This window comes from Glandiceps talaboti, chromosome 18 (assembly GCF_964340395.1).
Source record: "Glandiceps talaboti chromosome 18, keGlaTala1.1, whole genome shotgun sequence".
Taxonomy (NCBI): Eukaryota; Metazoa; Hemichordata; class Enteropneusta; family Spengelidae; genus Glandiceps; species Glandiceps talaboti.
In genome coordinates this window covers 8,654,831-8,667,271 of record NC_135566.1, presented here as the reverse complement: position 1 = coordinate 8,667,271, position 12,441 = coordinate 8,654,831, and the positions used below count along the sequence as shown (strand labels likewise).

At 38.3% G+C, this 12,441-nt stretch overlaps 1 protein-coding gene across 2 annotated transcripts in view; it reads right to left on the bottom strand.

The window, feature by feature from the left end:
- The window catches only part of LOC144449478 (D-beta-hydroxybutyrate dehydrogenase-like), a 31,099-nt gene extending 19,096 nt beyond the window's left edge, over positions 1 to 12,003 (bottom strand). Inside the window, exon 1 of one of the 2 annotated variants that reach the window (XM_078140017.1) lies at positions 11,896 to 12,003. The gene's annotated coding sequence lies outside the window, so the exon portion shown is untranslated. Of the gene's footprint in view, positions 1 to 3,853; positions 3,979 to 11,895 lie in introns of those variants that run through there. The other variant, XM_078140016.1, reaches the window with a different exon arrangement.
- Between the last annotated feature and the right edge of the window lie 438 nt (positions 12,004 to 12,441).

The window sequence follows — 12,441 nt, the reverse complement described above, 5'->3', positions numbered from 1 at the left end:
AGTAATTCTTCCGTATGTGTAGGAGGGGCAGGGCGTGATATCAGTTGAGAGAGCTATGATATTAATGTAATTCCATATATAACGTTTATTCCACACTCAATGCATTTTACAATCATTATTCTTGACATTTTACAATAATTACCCTTTACCGTCACGACGGCCTTTTACGTTTCCTCAATTCCGTTGGGAAGCACTGCAGCTTCTCTGGGCGGAAATCAATTGCGTGGTAACTTCTATCCGACCAGGTCCCCATTCATGCAACTGGGTTGGACCGTGGTTCAAATCTTGCCCACTAATTTAAAAACAAATGACAGCGGTGAGACTTGAACTGACAACCTGTGGATTGAAGCCGACCACTCTCGACTAACCATTCAACCCCTACGACTCCAACATTCCTATATCATATGAATCCTACGGAACGACTACAAAAACAATATTGCAAGACGTGACCCGCCATATTTATCAGTTGGTAACGGTGTGAGCAACTTCCGTTACTTTTCCGTTAACCAATAAGTAAGCTTGCAATAAAACATAGAGATGTATTATCCCGGAACCTTTGTTGTGAGTGTTGTATTCATTTCTTAAAGTTTACTTATCAAGACTTGAATTGAAACATGCCCCAAATTCAAAAGTTCCGTTACTCTGTACCCGCCCCTTCCTTCACACACACCTTCTCACATTTATCGTGTTTCGTAGTAAAATAAACTCATATACAAACGTATGCCATCAATATGGCGATGAAAGATAAGGAAGAAAAACGATGATCAGATAGGGAAAATCAGATAGGACTGATTTTTGACAAATATGGGTGATAATTCTCAACACGATGGCAGGTTTATTAATAGCCGATTACAGCAAATTGGGGGTAGGGTGGGGTACATCTATTAAACACGGAGAAAAGAACAGAACTGATATTGTCGGTGTTTCCAAAGAACACTCATCGCAATGAGTTTTCTAAGTGATTACTGCCACTTAATGGTCAATACCTCCATCTCCTCGTACTCAAGTTCCAGTCAATGCACATTACGGAAAACACCGTGGTGAAATGGTAGGAGTACGTCGTGTGTTTCGAGTCTTTAAGTGTAAAATGATCCCAGCATTACATACAATGTTTTTTTTAATGATATGTTTCCATATTACGTCGGCAGTAGTTCATCAGTTGTATGTTTAGGTGGGTCGTTAAATAAAGATTACTATGGTATATACATGTACTTAAGATCGCTATGTTTACATCTCAAATGACTTCTTACATTCAGTAAAAACAATACGTAGGAAGAAGCGATGTGTTCTCAATCATTAAAATGAAGAGAAGACGACCGTTTGGTATTTTAGTGGAAAAGAAAATGCCATGATCCTAGTTAAGTCAACATGAAACCACGAAGCGTCTGATTTACATCACTAAAAATAACACACGTTTATATTTCTTTTAAACCGTATGCAAAAAAAACACCTTTCATTTTGTCATCGAACCCTGGACAGAAAGAAATATACAGACAAATAAGTTTCCATTTCAGATTACCGATTTTGTCTTAATTTCATTTTTCGTGAACAATCATTGTACTTTTCAACATTCGAATCACTCGACAACCTCCCGAGTCGAATCAATAACAAAATTAATATCTTTCCCTAAAAGGGTTTCTATAAGAGACCTATAAATCGAAAAATTAATTTATAAATGTAAACAAACCGTTATATCGCTGACATTTACACAACCTAATGTAAATACAGTAGACAAAGTAGGTGTGGGTGAGAGTCTTTTGTCATAATTGTCAACAAATCGTGCTCGCTGGGAGCAATACAAGTTTTTTTTTAAATTCATACATCTATCAACATACCCCTCCCCCAGACCTCACAATAAACCATTTCGAAATCACTTTAAGCCATTAGGAAACCCTCGGTCTTTACTTTCACGTTTATTTTATGATTACCAGCGTGTACTTAGATCTCATTCCCCTAGTTAGTACCGTTTTGCGATTGCATGTCAAATAATAATATCAATCTCTATGTCCATTTAAAAGCGAAATGAAAATACAACATAATATATCAATGTTTATGACTCATCGATACATATCCTGATCTTTCGTTTATCTCTTAGACGTGGATGTGTACCGAGGTGAAGCGATCTGAAGACCCAATATAGAACGTTCACTCAAACCTATAAGTCAGCATATTACTGAGAACGGGCTATGTAAATTAAAGACAGACAAACATCTTACTGTAATAAAACTAAAAGTTCCACGTATATATTTATGGGAAAGCCGTCGAAATTGCTTGTAAATAAACACACACAAAAAACCGCTATTAAGCGGTTTTAACAATTTTGTACCAAAGTTACATGAGGCTTGAGTAAGTGAACGTACATTTTGTAAATGGACTCTAAATGCATACGCTATTTTTAGAAATCTGCCGAAGGCGATCGCGTGTGACTGTAGAGAAGCGGCCCATACTTAGTCTAATGTTAGCCTGGTTAGTTGTTGAATCAACGGCTCCATTACACCATGTATGCGTTGAAGAGAGCACGAGTGTGGCACAGTCACAGATTCTGCTCGTAGACACGCTATGCCAATGCTATGTCAATGGTGTTTCTTTTAATAACAAAATGTTTCTATATATATACGCATGTACAAAGGGAGTGACTGAGTGACATTAGATACGTTGTATCACGTATTCTATAATAGGTAAGGGTAAAGCCTGAGTACTTTGACAGTGAAAGACAAAATATACCCCAAATAATCTTTCCTTGAACTTCATATACCTAATTTTTTTTGTAATCTTGACTCCACCTATGAAGTTACTGTATGAGTTTTGCATGAACGACGCACGAGTGGCGAAGACTGCCAAACTATGTACGGTGCACAGAATAGCCGGACTTTCCAAGCCACCAAAGAATAAACAATAGTCGGAGTGGCACGATGCCGGTTCATAATTTGACCTTTGTATCTAAAACCAGTTCCGCACACATAGCTGTGGCGTGTTACATGTTAGTAAAGGCTACATGTTAGTAAAGGCATGGGTGGATCGGCGACTAATAGATCCCGTATGTACTCGTCACAGACACCCCCCTGTTAATAATCTGATTTGGATGCCGGATGCGTACGAACTCGCCGTGACAAATTAAGTTAGCGTAAACTATTCGGGCACGCTGGTCATCATATATTCGACAAATATTCAACATAGTCATGTAGTGAAAACGTTGCCGACACTACGAGTTAGCAGTACCTCGGTGTATGTAATCAAAACAGACCGACCTTGAGAATTTAATAGTCGCCGTCAATGCCTAGTTGTGTAAAATTCCTATAAATATGTACGACATGGTTTAGGCGTATAATGTAGGGCAAATTAAGGAATGTCGAGTGACATTTTCAGTTAAAGATTTCGTTTTGGCAATGTCTAAATTACTTCAACATCTCTGAGTTGGTCCATATTCGGCGACAGTACGCACCCAGGTGTATCATTATGTATGGCAGGGTTCAACAGTTCGCGTTCCATTCTTGAATGCCGGAACAATTACAAATCGAGATCGCGATACGTTTATTTGGTGTGAGAAAAAAAATAAACATTCTGCAGAGTTCCAAATTTAGTAAAGTGGACGGCCGAATTTATATATTAGGCAGGGACCAACTGTTGACCTTCATTTGTTATGTTCCATGCACCTTCTTTTATCAAATGTACGTCACGAAATCTATGCAATTTTCAATCTGTTGACAATTGTATATATTAATTAAATGATTCACTTATATATAGTCCTAGTAAGTCCAACCTCACGATACTAAGTTCACTGGTAAGATAATAACATGGACTGATATAGTTTCTATCCACTGCTTGCTTATATAAAAAAAGCGGGGACACCTACCTATGTAAACAATAAAAGTTTCGACACACCCCACGTGTTCGCCACACTTGTCTCCTGTTGTGGATAGGGAAGTGACCAAGTCAGCAAGGTGAGGTAGTCCCACAGAATGTGAACTCAGTGCTCCACTCTGAAACTGTAAAAACTGGGTCAATCTGGTCGATAAGCCGCACATGCGCAAATCCCCCGCAGAGTTTCTTAAAAGTGCCCTGCCTTGTACCTCGCGTGTCGTGGTTTCGTAGTTTATCATTTGACCACGAAACAATGTGTAAGATGTAACATGACGAGGCGGGGCTTATTGAATGACAGTACAGGGAACAACCAACCCAATCGTATTGGATCGTTGTAGCCTGTATGCATAGATAGATAAATCATACTGGGACAATTGATTGGTATACAATACTTCAAGGTTTTTATGTCCTCGTGTGTAGGTGTACATGTCAAACTTAGAGTCTGTCGTGATGAGATGAATGCGAGGAATGAAGACAAGTCTCCACGTCAGATGTCATGTTTGACACTAATTACAATTAAGCTAAGTTATCACTCACGTGTTCTAATCAGGACATCATATGACAGATCTCGAAGAGAGAGAGAGAGAGAGAGAGAGAGAGAGAGAGAGAGAGAGAGAGAGAGAGAGAGAGAGAGAGAGAGAGAGAGAGAGAGAGAGAGAGAGAGAGAAAGAGATAGATAGATAGATAGATAGATAGATAGATAGATAGATAGATAGATAGATAGATAGATAGATAGAGACAGACAGACAGACACAGACAGACAGACGGACTGACAGACAGACAGATAGACAGACAGATCTAAGCTGTTAAAAACACCAGTTTATAGCACGATTCTTAAACCTACAAAATGAGTTAGTTTATCATTTTCATAATTTTCATAAATTTCATAGTTCATAATTTTCCTTCAGCGCGATGATAACAGCATTTTAACATCGTCGTAAACCACACCCTGTTTTACGGTACCGTCTAAGAGCACCGCTTAATATTTCGCAGTGTCGCGGAAAAAATAACAGCTCTGGTTTGCGAGAATGCGTATTAATGAAAGAGGTTATGACATTTCCGAGTCAAAGAGAAAACACCTGAAAGCTTACACTATCGATGCATATTGTTATATGATGTTTGTATCAATAGTTTGAAAGAGCAAAAGTTGATCATTATAGCTCCCACATCCGGTTCTATATGCATGTACACTCATAATTTCTAAGCTACCTGCATGTTAGAACAATCAGTTGAGAGTAATGAACAATTATACTAGAAAGCAGTGGCAGCAAACACGGTTTGGTAATGCAAAGAAGTACAGAGTGACAAAGGAAACATGACTCGTGCCATTCAATCCAAGACTCTTGAGGATCGTTCCTAGTGGGAAGGCCACTCGCACTTGAATGAATAAAGGTGGCCGCCGGCATTGAAAAAAATAGGCCGCCCTATTATTCATTTCGATGTTAATGTATGTAATTTGGCAAACACCTCTCATTACAAATAAAGACACGTGAGAATACACACCGGTGGGTTACCATTTGCAAAGCAAACCCTGTATGAAAAGGACACATTAGTTGTAACTTAGAAATGAATTCTAGCCCCCCCCCCCCCACCCCCATGGTTTTCACCCCTTTGAAATCGATGTTAAGTTCACTGTCCTTTCGTTATGTTAGCTGTAGATGACCGTATACTTGTTCAAGCTTCTCCGGGCTTTTTTCACTCCGTGTTTGAGCATTTTATTTAAACACATGCAAAATAATGTTACAGTGTTCTTTTGTGTGTGTGGAACAGTGACCCGAGTGAATGATTTCGAATAGCGCGCACAGTAACTGGTCGGAAAAAGTGAAAAGAAAAGTTAAGTACTTTTGACTTTTACAAAACTAAAACCTGATAACAAACAAACTCAAAACATTTGAAGAATACGGGACTCAAAACAAATTTCCCGAGGGACTGGTGTCTGTCTAATGTAAAGGTAAAGGGTAAAGAGTATCCACATAATGGAGCATGTGAAAAGGTGAAATGTATGTTAATTTATTTTGATGTAACTAGTAATAAAATTAGATGAAGTCTGATCCATTTTTAGAAGCGTCATTTTAGACACAATAGCCTTTCAGACACTTTCTTGCTTCCATTGACTTTCTGTGTGTCTGTGCTGTTATTTTTAATTTCTTTATCATGTTAACTTTTAAACTTTCCCGGTTTTGTACAATGCGCTGAGACGCACGTGTAACATGTTTTCATACGGAATGAATAAATGATTTAGTGACAAATAATAACCACTGCTTGACACAAAGTCGTGATTACACTGTTAGAATTCGTGTTTATACATGTACCTAACCTTCGAATACCCATTTGCTGAATGACATCAAATCACGGGGAGTCCAGGAACCGTGTTACGAACAAACAGACAAACAAATAAATAAATTGATAAATTAATTACTAAACATACACAAACAAACAAATTAGGCATGGTGAATGAAAGCATCATTTTAAACCCGTGTATAACTATCTATATATATGTATATACATGTGTATACTATTTAAATAATATATTATGTTTCGATATATACTCATCCATACAACCAGAATTAATTATGGATGAGTGCAGGCCTGTACTACGCACACGTATATATAATGTATATAGATAATTATCCATGAGTTTAAAATGACGTTTTCAGTTACCCATGCATATTTATATGTCTGTGTATGTTTGTATGTTTATGTATTTATTTAATTGTTTGATTTGTTTATTTGTAACAAACTTCCTGGGCTGCATGTGATCAAGTATAGTATTTTAGTTCAAGGCCTTCTATATGTAGTACCCGCTTATTTACCTTTACAATGACAGTACGTCATAAATACCTCTGGACCTCTTTAATAGTACATAGCAGTTTTTTTGTATGCAAGTAGGACATCAAATACGGGGAGCCATTACGGATATATTTAACAAAGTCATATGGTAACAGTGCAACATAACGGTGCCTGTATAGCCATTGTGCTGGTAGTTTGTTCTTACCTTAGCTTAATATCTATTCGGTGACGTGTTTGTTGTTGACGTGCCATTCTATTGCAGGAGAGAGAGAGAGAGAGAGAGAGAGAGAGAGAGAGAGAGAGAGAGAGAGAGAGAGAGAGAGAGAGAGAGAGAGAGAGAGAGAGAAAGGTGTGTGTGTATGTGTGTGTGTGTGTGTGTGTGTGTGTGTGTGTGTGTGTGTGTGTGTGTGTGTGTGTGTGTGTGTTTGCGAGGTAATTTCTTCCCTGGTTTAGCTATTTCTCCGTTCTGTATCACAAACAAACACATACATACACGAACACAAGAACAGACACCTAAATGTTAGAGCTACTTACATAATTATATATATAAGTATGATGCTTTCAACTTGGAATCTACAGTATATACTTGCAAACTGGTGTATTCATGTGTTGAAAAGATTAAAATAAATTAAAAACTGCACATTCTGTTGGTAGCCATGAGAGGTAATATCCTTTCTCCTTCTACACACAGACACAGACACAGACAGACAAACATACACGTACACACACACACACACACACACACATACACATAAATACACACAAAAGCATACACAAACATACACACCGTGGTACACACACACTTTTTACATGTTCGACAGGACAGGATAACGCCTACCTTTCAGCAATATTCCTGACGTAACAAGCTGTTTATAAGTCGCGTAAACCGTCCCATTTTAGCTACGATTCATGAGGTTTTAAAAAAACAAATAATAAACATTCTAAACATTTTCAGTCAATTGGAAAATTTCAAATTCAGCTGTTAGTTTGGTACTCGGCTTTGTTTGTTATATTTTTAAAAAAAAAATGAAAATGTATGCCTGCGCATGCGCCATATTGCTAGCGTCGATCCAAAGTATTTGATTCAACTGAGTGACAAATTCATGAACTAGAAAAGACTTATTCAAGATGACAGGATAATTCTATGCCTACGTGTTCAATGGCCACATCCTTCAGGAAGCTGTCACTGTACTAGAATTACAGAACTGAATAGGAGTTGGTATATATGACCAGTACTCGGCTACATTAGATAGGGGTGGACGAGGAACTTAAAGTAGATAATGTGTATAGCGATAAGCGATTGATTGATACCAGATGGTGAATGAAAGTACGTGTGTAAGATCACTTCATGGAATGTTTTTTTCTCCATTATCACTACATTAAACACAACCACGACAATAAAAAGCTTGGAATACTACAGACCTGGGGGCTGACACTTCGGATGCACTCTTGGTGCACAGTCTCAGCTCAGACCACCATAATTGAAAAATGCCATAGTGGTCTGAGGTTTCAGTAATGATAGACTGTCGACTATACATAGGTTTTTAGTTTTAAAAAGAATAGAGTTCGTGTTTCTAATTCTAATAATAACAGTTCATATTTCATTACCATAATTGGTAAATATAACGTAATAATGTATAATAATAACAGTATGGTTTTTAAATGTGCCAATTAGAAATCAAGCATATACGTACACGTCCACTGTATCACCAATCATTGCTGCCAAAACTCCACAGTTGTGCTACAACACCATTGGCGCTATTGTTTGTAGCTGAGCTGATGAACCACAGGGGCGTGTAATATTTCATAGATTGTTGTTTTCTTATTGCTTAGAATGCCGTTTTCTTAGGAAAATATCGTACGAATCTTGCTGCTACAAATGTATCAATCTCTACACTACGAAGTCTCTTCCCCTTACATGTAGGAATATATAATCAAAAGGTTGTTATATTTAGTCTGTAGACCTGGAAAACAACATGAAATTGAATCTAGTTGCAGGGAAATATAAACTCGCCAGTTCTGGATGATATTTGGGTTTTATCAGTGCTTCGATAGTTTGCAATGGAGCCAAAGATACGTAGATGAGCATATTGTAAAATTATCCGTTTTGCTGAAATGTATTCCATGTTACAAATCTGACCAATGGTGATATCATTGTGTCAACGCCGGCTTTGATTGACAGGCAATTGTTTTGAAACAAACAAATAAGACTTTCTATGTTGATCCCATCACATGTAATTGCTAGTATCATGTTGAGTTTTCCCAGTGTACAAACTTGTCACACGTATTCATTTAATTTTACATTCAAGTAAGGTATTGTCAAACCCCAGGGTGCGGTACCAGTGGCAAGCTCTGGTAGGGGTGTGTGGCCAGTGCTAGAAACCCCCAGCCCCATTTTAGACCCACTTTGACCAAAAAGCAATACCCCATTTTAGACCATAACAGGTTTTTAAAAAGATGGAAGTTTAGACCTAAATACATTTTCCCTAGGAGGCAACATTTTTGGACAATTAATTGCAGTTATGATTTGGTGAAGGACAAGGGACCACATTTTAGACCTAGCCAAAAAAATAATGCAAAGTGGACCCCGTTTTAGACTCTTCAGCTCGAAAAAAAAAACAGACCCCATTTTGGACCAAAGGGCTAGAAAACGTACCCAAAGGGCGGCACATATACGTATACTCAAATATGGTGAGTAGCCCCCCCCCCCCGGGGGGGGGGGGTAAACCGTGAATGACTGGGTTTAATGTAAACCATTCGAATATACGATAAACACTTATATACCGCTCGTGTTGATTTTTAATAGTCTCGGTTCCACAGCCTCACCGCTGATGGCTCACTTCTATGATGGGGTGGCTGAAGTCAGAGTCTGGGTAACCGAGATTATCATTGATGATGTCAGTTCCTAGTGATTAATATGGACAATTATCGCTTAGTATTGCATTTTTGAATACTATCTTTACAATTTGTGATTTCATTTTTTACAGAGACAATCTACATGACATAGTCCTACTCAGACTAACCAACTGAGAAGGGCTTGCGTCCCTTGCGGGGGTATGCGCATAGATTGAAGATAGTTTGAGAGGGGTGCGAGAAGTGACTCATATGCATTGGGATAAAACAGCATGAACCATAGACAGTGGAGGGGTCTATGCTTGAACAGAGATGACGAGGACGGTACCAACTACCTAGGAACGATCTACAATGATTTATTGTAGTCAACTCTCTCTCTCTCTCTCTCTCTCTCTCTCTCTCTCTCTCTCTCTCTCTCTCTCTCTCTCTCTCTCTCTCTCTCTCTCTCTCTCTCTCTCTCTCTCTCTCTCTCTCTCTCTCTCTCTCTCTCACTTTTCGGCAATGCTTCCGTGCATAGTGGAGGGTCTATATTTCGTGTTTCTAGCTGCACGTGATATTATATTGGTTAAAAATAATTTACAATGTGTGATTGATAATTATACTTTGAGTTTGGAAATAAAACATTAAGCAAACATGACACTTATTTTTTCCCTTTTTGATTGTGCTGTGCTTTTGTGTTTTACAAATGCTAAGGTTATTGACATGACCACCTTTTGAAGTCTTTGTGTGAGAATGGGCAGGAGATGTTATATATCATGTCATATCAGTGCATTGAATACATTTGTAGTAAAGGCGATTCTTCAAATGCAGAACAAGTACATTCGATAGAAATCATTTTTAACCCTGACACTAGATGGCGCTGTTCTTGACCACTGCGCTGTTATGTTTGCGATCATCTGTCGCCATGGTATCGTGTTAGTGGTCGTTTTGCTAGTGATACATGTAATGATGAGGTGTCATCGAATAAATGCTGGTGATGATGATGATGATGATGATGGTGATGATGATGATGATGATGATGATGATGATGATGATGATGATGATGATGATGATGATGATGATGATGATGATGATGATGATGATGATGATGATGGGGTGGTGGTGACCGGTCGCACGGTGGTGGTTTTAGCAAAGACCCTTCAATGATGTCCATGATGCATTATAACCCCGTATTTATATTGAAGCTGAATGATAAAGTTGCACCACTTTAGATGACATTTCCTGACGAGAAACTATTTTTTTCTTTTTTGTGGCCAATCGAAAATATGCCAATAACTTATTAAAACTAAATGCTACATTAGTAATATTTGCAGGACAGGTGTGCTTTGGTATCGCAAATGTGTGTACCAAGTTATAATAAATTTGAAGCGTGCATTCTTGAGATATAGCCTAATTACCGAAAATCATTAATTACGTAAACTGCTCATTAATATTCACGGGATTTTTACTAAAACCTAATCAAGTCTTGCCATTACCCTACGGAATATGTCTTCAAAATTTCGTTTGAATTGAGCAAGCCGTTATGAAGAAAACGATGACACAGACAGACAGACAAACAGACACACACACACACACACACACACACACAGACAGACAGACAGACACACAGACTTCCACCCATAAATATATCTCTTCCTTACTGAAGAAAAAAGCCCTCACTTTGCAACCTCCATCCTACTAGGTCTCGGTGGTCTACTACAGTACGAGATCGACGTCTTGACCTTGTAAAAGTTGGCATGGCAAAACAAGTCAAACGCGTCGACCAATGTTTAAAGGGGCATGGGTCAAGTGTGAACATTTCTCTGTGATGGTTTTATTTCATAATATTATGTTTTAATATACTGAAACATGTTTTAATCATCATCGGTATAATTATGGGATCTGTGACGTAACATGTACAGTCAGGAATGCGGAATAATGGTTCGATGAGATACTTTTTGGATGCACCCAAAAAAGTATCACTGACCTCAGGATCGTCGAAAAAAATGCAGATGCGTCACATCAACTTACAGAACTTATCAATGCTATATGGATAATTTATGCTGCTTTCTGGATAACAATTAAGAAAGGAGATACGTTTTATGTAAGTGTGAAGTTGGTCCATGTCTCACCGCCCTAAAGGCGTGCTTCCTTGCATATCCTTTCCCTGCTTTATGCTCGACACCCCCATTGGCTTTTTTCTTCAAAGGCCCGTTTTCCTATGAGTGAAAACCAATTGGTAGAGCTATAGAAAAAGCTGGATTAGGATAAATGAATGATCCCTTATTTAGATAACACTAAGACGATAATCTGAACATTTAAGGTATCGCCCTGAATAGACTTTTTGGTTTGGTACTCCACGCGTACTGTCGGGATATAAAAATATAGGTATATCTTATCATGTTTTCTTACCTTGGTCAAGTAATCTTGAAATCCACGCCAACTAACACGATGGTGTCTTGAGTTGGAGTGATCAGACTCCAGCCAATGTGGAAAAAATAACCGTACTGCCAGTTCTATGGTTTCATTTGTATTAGGTTAGTGGACTATGTTTGTTGTTTTATTTTTGGCAGGGTGATAAATATACCTTACATCTCTAAAGTCACAGGTACGTATTATAGGGATAGTAACAGGGGCGACACGGAGGTGATTTGTTGACACCTGTATATACTGGCATTTATTGGCTGTGCGCACGCGTAAGATTCTTTTCAGGTTTCTCTCCCCCTGACGTGCCCTATTTTGTTAGACGTAACTTCCTTATCTGCGAGTTCTGGTTAAATTGAATTTTCATTCTGTCTATTATTCTAAATCCATGGTAACCATGGTAATTCGCTTTCGATCACCTAAGGCTAATAAACCAGTCTTCAGGAACTTCTTCTTAATAGTGTAATCATTTTATCATCAATCAGTCGGTATTTATTCATACGATTCTATTTGAGTCCCCCCCCCCCCCCGTGA